Source organism: Gekko japonicus, unplaced genomic scaffold (genome assembly GCF_001447785.1).
Source record: "Gekko japonicus isolate JY-2015 unplaced genomic scaffold, Gekko_japonicus_V1.1 scaffold1390, whole genome shotgun sequence".
Taxonomy (NCBI): Eukaryota; Metazoa; Chordata; class Lepidosauria; order Squamata; family Gekkonidae; genus Gekko; species Gekko japonicus.
The window spans coordinates 335,853-350,613 of NW_015161994.1; the positions used below are offsets into that span (position 1 = coordinate 335,853).

A 14,761-nucleotide genomic window follows, 5' to 3' on the forward strand; every position below is an offset into this window, starting at 1 on the left:
TCCTCCTCCCCTCCTTTTTCTCCCTCTCACCGCCTTGCAACAATCTCCCTTGCTTACATCACCGTACTAGGATTTAAATAGCTATACAAACCATGTTTCTCCTGGAAACAAAACACCTGATTGGTCAACCCAGCAGCTAGCCTCTACCTACCAACAGAGAGAAGCCCGATTTTTTCAACCAATAGCAACACAGTTCCTGTTGTTGCAAGAGTCCAATGAAACGTCTGTCACTAAGGGAGGGAAATACATAGAAGCATAAAAGGTCTGTCATGTGTATTATAATATTTTCATGCCGTGTCAATGATTTTATTTTCGTTCTGATCTTAATATCGTTTCAAAGTGTACATTAAGGAGATAATTGATCGATTCTTTCCACGGGTTATTCTATAAGCAGATAATGGAACTTACTAGCAACGTGATGTAGTACTATCAGGTTGTAAAAGGGGAGGGGGCGAGGTGGAGGAGAGTTGCAGGAAAATATTGTAAGTACAGTTTCTCCCTTATTGTAAAGGATTCTTAGGGCAGTGAAATGTAGCTAAATATCATTGCAAAATATAGATCCAATGTGATTTTTTAAAAAGCATTTTTCTTGGAGTGCTTTATAAAAACGCTTAATGGTGGCTTGTAGGTAAAGCAATCTACTACGATGTAATAGTCTCACAGTGATTTTTAGTGCAAAGAAGAAGAAAAAAAGGTAAAGAAATTATTTACATGGATACCTGTATACGTGTGTGTCTCTGTGTTTCCTTCGTGTGTTAAGAAAATTAAGTGGAAACGGGAGGAGGGGAGTTAAGGTGTTCCTTATATCCTATCAAATCTTTAGATTTATTATAAAATAAGGGAAGAAAGTACTTGCTTATTCAGGGATATGATAGAATCCACGCTGCTTTTTTGGTTTCATAATCTCTGTTCATGTTTTTCACATAGAGGAAGTTTAAGTACCTGTAGAAAAGCAGTATGGAGTAAATGTCTTAATCCAGAATGATGAAGGAATACTTTTGGATTTCTAATCTGGCAATCACAAAACAAATTCACATTATGATGAGCCCAAACAGATATGTAACACAGTGCTGCAGCTCAAGCAAATGATGTATTATGTAAAAGCCTCTTTTACCAATTCTTCATCTAAACCAATCACAGTGTGAATGTTTTACATAAAGCAGAGCCAGCCAGCCAGAAAGCAAGGAAGACAGAAATTAGGAGCCATATGGGGGAAGGGGGAAACAAGAAGGATTTACAACCAGAAATGCAGAATGGATGTGTGTGTGTGTATATCTATCTATCTATCTATCTATTTATCTATCTATCTATCTATCTATCTACATACACACACACACACTGCAGTCAAATCTAGTCTGAATCTAGAAGAGAATTTCAGTGCAATCCTGAACAGGGTCGTAGTTGAAATCTGTTGATGCCAATGGGACTAGAATAGCATAATTCCATTTAGCATTACAGTGTTGGGTTTAGAGGAAAGTTTCTGTTTACCTCTGTTATAGCATCTAGTGCCCTCCTGCTGCTAATTCTGGGCCTGTCCTCAAAGCAAATGGGGGGGGGATTCTTCCTCCTCAACAAAGAGTAAATATACTTAAGATCTGCATTGTAAATCTAGACATCTATTAACAACTATCATAATTTTAAAAATCAAATTTACGGCACTGTGGTATTCCTTCTGTAAGGGTTTATGGACACTTTACGTTCTGAGGTTATGCTATGTGGGACTGCATGCTCTCATCTAAGGATCACTTTTTGGAATAAATATAATTTTCCCCAAAATGGAGCACCTATAGGTGAGACGATGTGACTTGTTTCAGGTACTGACCTACGTGTTTCCAGATGTGACAGAAAATATCAGCAAAGCATAACTTTATTGTTTGGAAGCATTTCCAAGTAATTATTATTTTCTTCTTGCATGTTGTTTCTCTTGTACTGCTTTTCTGAATTAAATGTTTAGTTTAAAAATGTGTTTTCCCATAAACTTTAAGGATTTTTTACTAGAAAAGAGGGTGTTGGGAGCTTTCCCCATCAACTCGCCATGTTTATCAAATTATGCTTTTTTTGGCTTGGAGCTGAACAAAATCAATGTGGAACATCACAGAAACCCAAACGCAGATACAGAGTATGAAGAGATCTGAATGGAAAAACCTTTTCTTCAAGATTATACAGCAATTACAATGGTAGCCCTCAATGCTCCCTCTAAGCTATGGAGTCCTGTGAGCAAAAATTCTACTGTGTGAGCAGCTGGCATTAAAGTTGTGAGCAGGTGATTTGGCTACTGCATAATTTAGTTTGGTCTGGAGCCATCCTCCCTGAGCTAAGACAAAAATGTGTGAGCCAGAGGCTAAAAAACGGTGAGCTAGCTCACACAAACTCACCGTAGAGGGAACACTGGCCCTCTAATCTTTCCCTTGACTTCATAGAGGGTGGGATCAAAGTCACAGCAACAGCTCACAGTAAGCCCTGCTCTAGATGATGCATTCATACCCTCATTAATAATTCTCAAAATAAAACAAATTAGCGCTAGCAATAACAATTTAAGTACTCCTGTCTCCCCAAGTACAGGAAATATTCAAATCACTTGAAGCTAGTTGCAGAGACTTGAGTGATTTAGGTTTAGAAAGAAATACAATGTTTGTATCTCAAAAAGACAGTCAGGCTGCACTCGTAACCGCAGTTAGGACTGAATACTGGAAGATTTGCTGTTGAGTAAATAAGCTTGGAATCAAGTTGACAGTTTCCCTTCCTTCCCAGGATAGTTGTCACATTTTTCTACTGAAAGTATTGCAACCATTGCTTGTGTTTAGGGATAGCTCACCAAGATGGACAGTGTCCAGGGACCTGGGTATTTAGAAGATAACTGTGTGGTATGATTTCGTGATCCCTTATATCACCTTTGTTTTCCATCTCTGCAATTACTACCGAATGCCAGCCACTTTGGGGACAGAAAAGGAAGCACAGCACAGAGTGAACCATGGTATAAGTTGAGCTCTGGGTATTCATTTACTTTTTACCTTTTTTTAAGTCTACCTAAAGCCACATTCTTTGGGTAAGTAATACCCCATTAGTGTGACAACATATATAATACAGTCATTGTAAGCCTGCTTGTCTAAAGCTTTATGCCTCTTTGAATAAAAAAATTCAAAACAGTATACAATATAAAAAAGAAAATAAGAGTTATATAAAATGAATAGCAAAAATGTCCTTAAAAACCTAACAAACAGGTCACAGCTGACAGCCAATGAAAAACCATTTGGGGATTGAGGGGAGCCAAAAGCCAAATTAAAAAAAAAGGATTGTACAACCTTTCCTTAAAAGAGAAACTTTATTTCTCAACGCTTCAGGGAGTTAACTCAGTTGAATGTATATATAACAAACATTAATATCAACCAGCTTAATTTAAGTGACAGAAAAAGAACTTAATTTTTTTAAAGTCTTACAATATTTCCTAAAGCTTTTATCATTTAGGCAGGACATGATGCAATAAACCTAATTTAACCTAACCTTCCAAAACATTAGCATTTGAAGTTGTATAGTGGCATTGGGAAACATGGGAATGCTGGCACCCATGGTCAGTCTGAGGCATTCCATTGAGACACTGAAGAGAAGAGGTGGTTTCTTATATAATTGCAACCCAACCTTCTAAACAAGGAGGGAATATATACTGACCCAATGAGATAGGGATGTACAAGGCAGCAATAAATATTAATGTCACAATAAAAGAATAATACTGACAATATAAATTTTGGCTAAAAACAGCCACTTAAAAAGAAACAACTAAGATCTTGAAAAATAAACAAATTTTTCTGCTACCCAGTAGCCTCCTGGAAGCTTTGTCTTAAATTGGCATCACAAGGCAAACTTCCCTAGAAAGCTCTTGTCCTGTGTTACCACCCAGTGGACCTCAGACAAAGTGGCACTACGAAGAGGGGGGCCGTGAAGGTGACTTGGATGTACATAGACTCTTACGGGAGAAGAGAGTCTTATTCCTGGACTGTAAGGCTTCATAGATAAAAAACAGCCATTTGAATTGGACCTGTAAATAAGCTGGCAGCCATGTAAATAATCAGGTATTGTAATCATGTTCTTGAGCAACCAGCAAGCATAATTTAATAACCTTGCAGCCACAATCTACACCAGTTATAATCAGTGTTCCCTCTAAGCTGAGTTGGTGTGAGCTAGCTCACAGTTTTTTAGCCTCCGGCTCACACATTTTTGTCTTAGCTCAGGAAGGAGGGCTCCAGAGCAGCCAAATCACTTGCTCACAACTTTGATGCTGGTAGCTCACAAAATAGAATTTTTGCTCACAAGACTCCACAGCTTAGAGGGAACATTGGTTATAATTGCTGATCACTTTCCAACAAGAGCTCCATTCAGAGCATGTTACAACAATCCATTCTGTATCTGGAGTAGGAGTATTATAGCAGCATTCTCTGAGTATTATATGTAAATGTCTTATTTTAGTCTTGATGTCTTGCCTTGAAAGTGTACTCAGTGATCTTGGGCCAGTCACACGCTCCCAGCTTAATTTATCTCACAGGGTGTTGGGAAGGGGTAGAGAAGAACAATATAAGCTGCTTTGGGTCCTCATTGGAGAGAAAGAAGGGGTATGTTAAGTCAATAAAATAAATTACCTGGGGAGATTGAGCAACATAAAATATGACAGGAGGCAATCTGTACAGAAATTTCAACAACAAGAATTGGAGTGTGCTCCTACATCTTGAGAGCAAATGATAGGAAAACACCACCCTGTGGTTATTTAATAATGCTAATATGGAGTGCCCAAGATTAAAAAAAAAGTTAGGGCCAGTTATGATACATATTTTACAACCTCCTAATAAAAGATGTAGGGGCCGCAGTGGCTCAGAGGTTAAGACGCTGAGCTGCAGACAGGAAGGTCTGTAGCTTGGCAGTTCGAGACCATCGTGTGCATAATGGAGTGAGCTCCCGTCTCTGGCCCCAGCTCTTGCCAACCTAGCAGTTCGAAAGCAAGAAATTGCAAGTAGATAAATAGGTACCGCTTTGGTGGGAAGGTAACAGTGTTCCATGTGCCTCAGTGTTTAGTCATGCTGGCCACATGACCATGGAGAAGTCTTCAGACAGCTCTGGCTCTTCAGCTTGGAAACAGAGATGAGCACCGCCCCCTACAGTCGGATTCGACTGGCTTTTGAGCAGGGGAAACCTTTACCTTTAATAAATGATGTAACTGCACTAGGATTGCCGTCCTCCTGCTGGGGGACCTCTCACCCCCAGTTTCTGTTGCCCATGGGGGGGGGCATGTGATTATGTGATTTCCAGTATAACCAAGAAGCGACATCATTGCACTGGGTGATGCTCTATGGTTAAACCATAGAGATTTGGGGGAATACTGGAACATCACTCGGGTTTGATGGCAAAACTTAACAAGTCACACTAGAAGTGGTCAGTGCACATGGGACACCGATCCTCTCCCAAGTCAGGAAGTTCTTGTCTTCCCCCGTTTCCCATTGGTTGACATGCTTGGCAGCCCTAAACTGCACAGGTTTTACAAAGTGATATAAATGTTAGAAGCAGGGTGTTTATGTAGCCCATGAAGTTCCCAAATAAATTCTGGTGGTTCCTCCCCTCCCAAGTTTGCCATTTGGCCAGAGTCTCTTTTGGCTCAATGCTAGAAAATGAGCATTTAAAAATATAATTAACAGCACATCCTCAACACAAACAGAGATTTACTTCAGGTTTGACATGTTGTACAGAAGTCCGATAGTTGCAAGTTTGATGTTAAATCTACATTTTGAAGATTTAAGCCAGCTTTGATAACGTTACTAGTGGTATTCATTTTCTCCTCTTCTGTACTCTCAATTCAGATTTTGGACTTGGACTGTGATTCAGCTGCTTCCCTTAGCAGTTCATATTCAGGAATTGAGTGATACCATATTGGGAGGAGGGGTTGGTATAAATCTGAGGAATGTTCAAAATGAGTGCAGAGGCTTGGATCCCGTGGAGGATTTCCATGGATGGAAGGGAGTGATTTTTCCTGATTACCCTCTTCTGCTGTACACCTCTGGCTTCCCCCAGAAGCGGTGTTCTGTGGGTATTTGGGATGCAGAGGCTGGGAAGTTGTGTTCCTCTGGCTGAAATTTCCAGTGGTTTGCAGCCAAAATCCATAGTCCATTGTTTTTTATATGCACTGGGACAGCGTTGTAACACAGAGGCAGGCAATAGCAAACCATCTCTGAATGTCTCTTGCCTTGAAAACCCTACGGGTTGCCATAGGTGAGCTGTGACTTGACAGCACAACCAACAACAATTAATTACCTACATTTTTATATCTCTCCTTTGGTATGCTCTCTTATTTTCATAACATTTGAAAATACATATATTTAACAAACCACATGAACAAATAGTATACTTTTTCAATATGTGGTAAGTGTTTTTATTTTTTTCAATAGCATTGGATTATATCATGAAAGTCCTCTCTCAGCTATTTAATTAAAGATTCAGATGGACCTCTTGCAAAATATGAGAGCATTCTAGGAAAAAACATGAACTTTGTACATCATCCTTAAAATACAAATTTTAAAACTCCCACAAAATTTAGACCAATAAAGAATAAACATTAACCTTTAACAAGGTTACTTTTCCTCTGCTGTGAATACACAGTAGGCCTAAGCAGAATTGTTGTAATCCACAATGCTCTTTCCATGTAAATTGGGCTGTGTCTGCACTGTGCATTCATATGCTTTTTGTTGTAGCGTTTACTGAGCCTGCAGTCTTTGGGTGGATGTTCCTGTAAGAAAAGTTGTTTGATATTTGGGCATATTCATACATTTCTTCTGAGACGACTGGCCAGTCCTTTGGGATATATCAGCATGACTTGATTTCCATCATCCTCATTTTCTCCCACTCATTTAAACTCTTCAGTCAGCTTGAATTTGGAGGAATATGGGATATCAACATTAAATTATTACTTTAACTTTTGCTAATAGCAGTTCTATTAGTGTAATTTCTGATTAAAGATTTCACCATTTTTCATCTTTGTTCTCTAAACACGCAGTTGGCCCTTATTTTAAAATATTTTATGCTACCTTTCTTCATCAAAATGTTCAAGGCACTTTTACAAAAATCAAATATAATGAAATGGTATAGGTGCTGTATTAATGAAGGGATTAAAAGTAATAATAAGCAGCAGTAAAGTAGTACAGAACTATCCCGACATAAGAGTAAAAATTATTTATACATAGTTGTGCTGTGTGAAGTACATACATGACATCTTGCGCAGAGGGCAGAGATGTCCCATGGGAATGCAGTGGGATGCAATGCACATAGCTGGCAGGATAGGAAGCTGTAAGTGTTTTCAACAAGAGGAGGTATTTTTCTCTATTGAAGTAGGTATAGTTTTCCACTAGGTAGAACTGTGCAAGACTGATTTCCGGATGACAGAGCAAATGATGCAGATCTGCTGCACAGTACAGTCACTGTAAGCTGGTCTCAGTGCATGCAAAATATTAGTACAGATGAGCCCTGCAGTTGTTTCTTTTATTTTGAGAACTGCTTCTATTAACTTTAACCAATTTTTAAAATGTTTATCCCTTGCCTATAGATCTCAGCTTTCTGCAGTGTGTGCTTTTGGTTTTGTGGTATGCAGTCGGAAGCCCAAACGCTCAAGTATGTGTTCATATAACACCAATATACTGTGTTTCTTTTCTTGCATTTTCATTACATTATACCTGCTTGTGCTGAATATCTGAAAGCTAAGTTACAGCTTTTCAAGAAGCTACTCAAAGTTGGTACTGACTGGATGCAATAGATGTCTCGTTGGTATCCTGGCTTTGATATACAAAAGGGCAATCACAGTCATTTTTTAAACATGTACTCAGTTTCGGTTGTACGTCATAAAGAAAGAAGGAATCCCTAAATCCTTCTTCTGGAAGGATATTTTACTTTCATTATATCTGTTTTGTAATTTACAGTGTAAATATCAGGCATAAACATATTCTAAAAGGAGCAAATATGTATGATTATATAACAACTAATGGCATTCTTTGAGGTCATGGAGTAAACAGTGATACTGTACCTCACTTCCCCTTTCTCCACCTTATATAAGACTGACTTGCCTTTCCTAGAGGTTCTTCAGTGGAATTTGGTAATCCATACATTTATCTGCTAAACACTATTTTCTCTGTGTTAATAAAATCACATATAGTCTTTGATTTATCCATTAGAATAGCTGGTATAAAACTGGTACCAATATTGACTGTAATTGTTTAAAATACCCATTATTTATATCCATATAATCTACAGAATATTGTATTTAAGATAATACTTAAATTGAAGACTAAACTGTGAGGCTTGATGGAGGCCAGTAAATATATGATCACACTTGGCATCAAATGTGGAACTGATATTCTTTGAAATATCTCTTATCAGTCTTGTATTACGTGGTATTCCATCTGTCATTACCATCTTATGTCACAAACTTCTTTTATGGCTTTTATAGTTGATGACTTAGCTAAATTCTTTATTTGTTTGTTTTATAATGTAAACATTTGATGACCGGAATTTGCATGAAGTATATGCTGCTCTTCCCTCTGTCCCCTCCCCCACCCTTATGTAACATCTATCTATATACCTGTAAAAAATGGTCACCCTTGCAAGAATTATTTTTGAACTTATTTTTTGTTGTTAGTATTGAGCAAAGGTAGAATAAGCCAAACAGTAAGTGTTAATGTGGCATGGTGGGGGTGTTATTTGGTAGGGTATTTTATTGTGTTGATCCCTCCCCCATGAGAAGCATACCATAGATATTTGTTTAAGGAATTCTATTGTACTTGAATGCTTTTAAAACTTTTGGTCCTACAAAATATACTATTGAATGATGGTCAGATGATGATATAGAAGTAGCAAATATTGCATCCAAAAACAAGCATTTCAGAGATCATATTTTATCTTAAGATTATCCTATGCATTATGTAAACAGGAGGACATTTTCTTCATCCTTTTATTAAAAGATGAAGTTGACATAAGAAATGAGACAGAATTAAGATGATTACTTCATATTTATTTTAAAATTTTCCATGCATAATGATCACTCATTCTCAAGTCATTACAGGTATTTGCTTGATAATTGTTTTCATAATCATAGATGTTCCGGCTTGAGCAGGACTCCAGGACGAAGGTATTTTAAGTTTTTAATTATATAATTAAAGTCCAAATTATATTTTCTTTGTCTCTTAAATAGAAGGGTCTCTTCAATAAAACGCAACTTAGCAGAGCAGAATTTTCCTTTCATTTTTTCCTGTACATTTTAAGTACTATAATTTTTTTCTACTCTCAATTTCATCCAGCTTTTGGGTGGTTTAAAAAAATATATTTCCCCTTTCTTATAAGAATATATTAATGTACTTGGCTATATTATACTATGTATGGATTTTGATCTGGTATATGACAAATGCATTTTTTAATGTCCTGCCCAACAGTAGTACCACAACAAGAAGGCCATATTCCATAAAGGCATTAAGCAAATAGAAACTGTCATAGCTGAATATGTTGTTTTTCATGTTGTTCGGTCACTTTCCTGAAGCTGATTCTACATGGTAGTGAAATTTGTATTTAACAATGAAGCTTTCAGTCCAAAGTGGCAAAATGGTGGGCCAGATCCAAATAGGAGTGTTGGGATGTGTGAAATGGTTTCTGAATGCATTTACAAAACATGATTTAGTCAGAAAACATTGTTCAAATTTTAACAAAAAATGTCATTTAAGCTGAGGAACAGGACCTGACTATATGGATGGTGCTACATTCCAGCACTGTACTGTTATTTAATATAATGTTTCCGAATTCTACAGCACAGACTGGGTATTCACAAGCTTGGGCATTCATAGCACAAAATACAATTTCAGATAATGTGATATAGATCAGTCATCCATATGAACATTGTACAGGTTTATAGACAAGTTACTTATATGAACTGTTTTCAAAGTCTACAGTATCTATTTCCCTGAAAAGCTAAAGAAACTGAGAAAGCAGGACAAATCAAAGTGGGCCATTTCAAGATGTTGATGGCTGAGCTTATTTTAAGAATTTTTTAAAAAATATGACCATCTGATAATTTGGAATTCTGATTGATATGCCAGTTACTTTTAATTCTTTGTTCCGAAAAAGGATTTCCTTACCACTGTTTTCTGAAACATTTATTCTACAGAAGACAGTGGATGATATTGTTCTTAATAAACTCTTGATCAGTGTATTAAACTTTATATTTCCTTGAAATTAAAAAAACCCGGTGCACTGCTATGGCATTTATAGCTGCTTTTACTCCATGTTAATGCAGTAGAGCAGCAACTAAAGCTGCAAAGTTAGAAAAGAAAAAGGATTGCTATTCATGTTTTACTGTTCCAAGATCTATTAAGATAATTTAGAAATATTCTGATTTGCAAATAATAATAATCTGAGATCTTATGCACCTGAAAATGTGATGTCCAATTCCATTTGTGCAGTATAAGCTATTTATGGTGATTATGTGATACTCAAGTGTTACATAACCAAGACGTGCATCTTATACCTCTTGTATTTCCATTTACCATTAAATTTAATTTAAAATAAGTTAAAGGAGTGCAGCCACATTATTAATACACATTATTCCAATCATATATCATTTTTCATGGAAACATACTGGCTGCATGAGTAAAATGATAATTATGTAAATGATAAATTGGACAGCATTATCAACAAATAGGTTAATTACCAAGAAACCTTCTATCTAATATTTAGAACACTTTATAATAACAGTTTTCCTATGAATATCCTGCCTAGATATTGAAACTATAATGTTTTTTTGCTTCTTATAGTTATCAGGCAGCCTCTTCAATTTTTTACTCATCTTGCAGGTGGAAATAATTCTTTAAGTGATTTAATTTATGCAGTGGATACTGGATCAAAACTATTGCATATAAAATTATATATATATATATATAATTAAAATTAATTGTGTCCTAGTGTTTACTGTAAATTAAATCCATAACAGTATGTTACAATGCCCTCAAATATGAGCCTGTTTGCTAAGATTAACTCACACCTATAGGTGGCAGTCTGCTTTCACTATGGGAATGTCGGACTTCTAGTTCAAAATGTGCCAAAGTTGTGCACTAAAATTATACTGGTGAGGCATCTAGATGTACATGCATGGTGGTGGGGGACTGACAGGGTTTTCACCAAGGAAATTTGCAAGAAAGGAATCCCTTCCTTTTGAGGGGGGATGGTTTTAAATATTCCGTCTTCACTCAGACTTGTCATTTGAAATATGGTCAGTACCACATTAACCAATTTGTAAAAGTGTGTGGATGTTTCACAAATGAGGAAATGTGACTTTGTATATGCATTGTGGATTGTTGTTTTAATTCAGTAGCCAGGCAGAAATGAAATAACATAATTATAAATGGAACTATCCCATTTCTAAAAATTGAGATGAGGGACCAAGACCTAGTGCTTGCAGTTTTATAAGTAAACTTATTATTGCTAATGTGTTATACATGAGACTTCTATTGGCCAAACCTCAGTAATTTTGGCACCCTTATCATGAGCTGAAAATTATGTTCGGAATTCCTGAAAGGCTCGTACAATATTCAAATTAGTTTATTTACACCAACATGGCATTTGCACCATCCCATTCTAGATGTTTATTTGCTGCAGCAATAAATAATAGGACCACTAGTTATCTCAGTTCACTATAAACCGGTTGTGTGGGAGTTAGGGAAGGGGTACAGTGAAAACATGAGGGCAGATAGCGAAACTTCCTCCTGGGAGGAATCCTCTCGTGAGATAGAAGATGGCCTTATTTATGCCATTACCTTAGGATTCCACACATGCTGGTGAGTGTTCATCAGTTCTTCTTGCTCTCATACATCATCTTGTTGAAGCACTGTCCTAGTACATACTCTCATTAAGCCAGTGCTCCAGTTTGCATGGTGCCTTCCAGTCATCTGGTAAAATGTACTGCAGTTGCTGGCCTTTCTTTATTTCTCTTTTTCCTTTGGAGGGAAGAATTCTATGAAAAAGGCCTTAGCACACATCTATGGCACTCCTGGCTAAGATGATGTTTCGTGCATGGGTAGGAGGAGGAAATGTACTCCTGTGTTACTCAAATTGGAGTGTCTGCCTACATTAACTGGGTCATTCTCTTTCATGCTACCCATGAAGTTCATGGCAATATAATTATGAATGTAATAACACTTCTATTTCCCCAAAATTATTATCTTATATATTTTGGGCATGTGTTAGGGGCTGCATTGTCTTCTCAGAATGCTGAAGTTAACACAGATAAGATAGAAGTAAATGGAAAGGATGGGACTTGGTAAGCAAAAGTAAAAAGGCTAAAGAAATTTTGGTATTGGTAACAAAAAGTATGGAATAGATGAGAACATAGTGATTTACAAGTGATCAGGAATCCAGGTGATTTTGGCAGTGCCACAATGAATTAGTAAATTTTTAATATAAGATATTAATGTCTTGATCCAAACATAGAAATTTGGCATTAGATTTCTTTAGTCTTAAAAAAAGAATGAAATGTATCTTTAAAATGCACATAGTTGTAATTTGATCTCAATATTTCAGTGGACCCTGCTTTTGAATTTTAAATACCTGGAACTAGAAGGTAAACCAGACAATATTTTTGTTTTATTGTTCCTAACATATTTTGTTTTATTATTCCTAATATATTGGTTGCAGAAATAATGCAGATATAATACTTAGTCCTGTCCATAAGTCCTGTCAGAGATACATAGAAAGAGTAGCTGTTTAGGGCCAACATTTCCTCTTTGGATTTGCAGTGGAAAATAACGTTGAGATTCTCTGATCCCTGTTTGATTGAATATCTGTTGATATCTCTGGCAAGACTCGACACAATGAAAAGAGTGCATTGGTGGTGGGGTGGGGCTTGTTACTCAAATTTGCTGTTATTTTTAACCAGAGTTAATTATGAGGTTTTTATGCTATACATAAAGATGCTATGAGAGTACCACCAAAACTGTACATGGAGGACAACTATTGGTTTTCAGGCAATCCACGTTTCTGAAACCACATATGAGTCTATTTAAAGCCACAAAGACCTTCAGGAGAAAATTAAATGTTAACACTAATTATTTAACTGGATAAATCATATCAGTTCTCTCACTACTACAAATGTACTAGGTCTATCTGCAGGGAAAGAAAAGCACTTAGAGCTGATATCTAGAGCTGTTGCCTCAGTGCAACTGAAGAGTAGATAAAGCTGGTACAGCTGATGATTTTCTTTATGGCCAGCCAAAGGATGTGATGGTTAGACAGTGTTATCAATGCAACGAACATGAAATTAAGCAAACTCCGGAACATGACAGAAGACAGGAGAGCCTGGTGTGATGTGGTCCATGGAGTCGTGAAGAGTCAGACTCGACTGCGCGACTGAACAACAACAAACATGAATGCATGCAGAATAAAGAAATATTTCAACATTTGCTTGATTTTCAAAACAAGCACTTAAATTAATGTGCACAAATACAAAGAAGGCCAGTAGTAAAAAATCTAGATTCACAATCTGATTTCTACACTGGCAACAAGCTTTGCTGAGCCTAAGCTTTCCATCACTTAAATGACAAAAGAAACATTTTTTGTCTGTTGAAAACTCACTTCTGTATTATTAAATAGGTTATTTCATGTGCAGGTAAGTTATGAATTTAGGTCTCTTGACTGTTTTATTCACCTCAGGCCGAAATCCTAAAGCCACTTAGTAGGAATTCTGTCACACTGACCTCAGTGGGATCTATATCCAAGTAAATATACATATGATTGGGCTATAAGTCAGAATAGCATTTGATAATTAATATATAAAAAGTCAAAGTTTCTGCCTGCAGGCTTATAGCTTAATTTTTTTTTAAAGGACACTGCCAGAATTTGCATGTACTGTGCTGCGTTTCAGCTAAGTATAATGCAACAAGCACTGCTGCAGAATTTTACATTGCCTGTGTGTTTGGTTTTTGTGGTATATAGTAGGAAAGCTCAAACGCTCAAGTGTGTTCACATGGCATCAATGTACAGTGTTTCTTTTCTTGCATTTTCTTTATGTTTTAAACCTGCTTGTGCTGAATGTCTGAAAGCTAAGTTATATCTTTTCAAGAAACTTCTCAGCTGGATGCAATAGATGAATTTCCAACATTTGCAATGGAGTCATTAAACAGTTGGTCTTGTGACTTTTGCTTGGCACAGTTTCACATTACTTTAAAGAAGCATCAAGACTTCAAGGCAGATTTGTTCTATAGTTGAGTACTCTGAAAGTACCCTACTTGATGAGATATAATCGTAATCAAAATGGAGAACACTGTATTCCCAGGTTGTTACATCAGAGCCATAACAAGAGCAAGGCAAGTGCTTCACAAAGCTGAAGGGGCACAGAAAAATAAAAAATAAAATATGCGTTTACTAACGTAAGCCACCATGCCATTAAGAAAAGGGTGCATTTCTGTAAATTCAAATTCAACCAAGCAGGCGTGGTTGGTCCCTTAGGTCAAGGGAGAGTGCCCCACCAAATCCAACTTGTTGCTGCTAACCTCCTTTGCAGTAAAAGTAAAGTAAAGCTAAAGACTTAACTTACTACCAGTCCAGGGCGCTTGCAGGCTGTCAGCTTTCTCCTTAATCAATCTTCACCTTCTTGTCTGCTTGTCTTTCTGGATTCCTCCCTACACTCAAGCTAGAGGATTTTCTTCCCCACAGGATCTTTTCTTAGCCAAAGCCCATGGCTGCCTAATGCAAAACTATA

At 36.9% G+C, this 14,761-nt stretch overlaps 1 long non-coding RNA gene across 1 annotated transcript; it reads left to right on the forward strand.

Annotated features, from left to right (window-relative positions):
* Window positions 1–226: 226 nt before the first annotated feature.
* LOC107105442 lies at window positions 227–9,152 on the forward strand. Its single transcript, XR_001482339.1, has 3 exons — window positions 227–262; window positions 7,577–7,641; window positions 9,119–9,152. It is a non-coding gene; the product is annotated as an uncharacterized LOC107105442 (long non-coding RNA).
* Window positions 9,153–14,761: the final 5,609 nt, after the last annotated feature.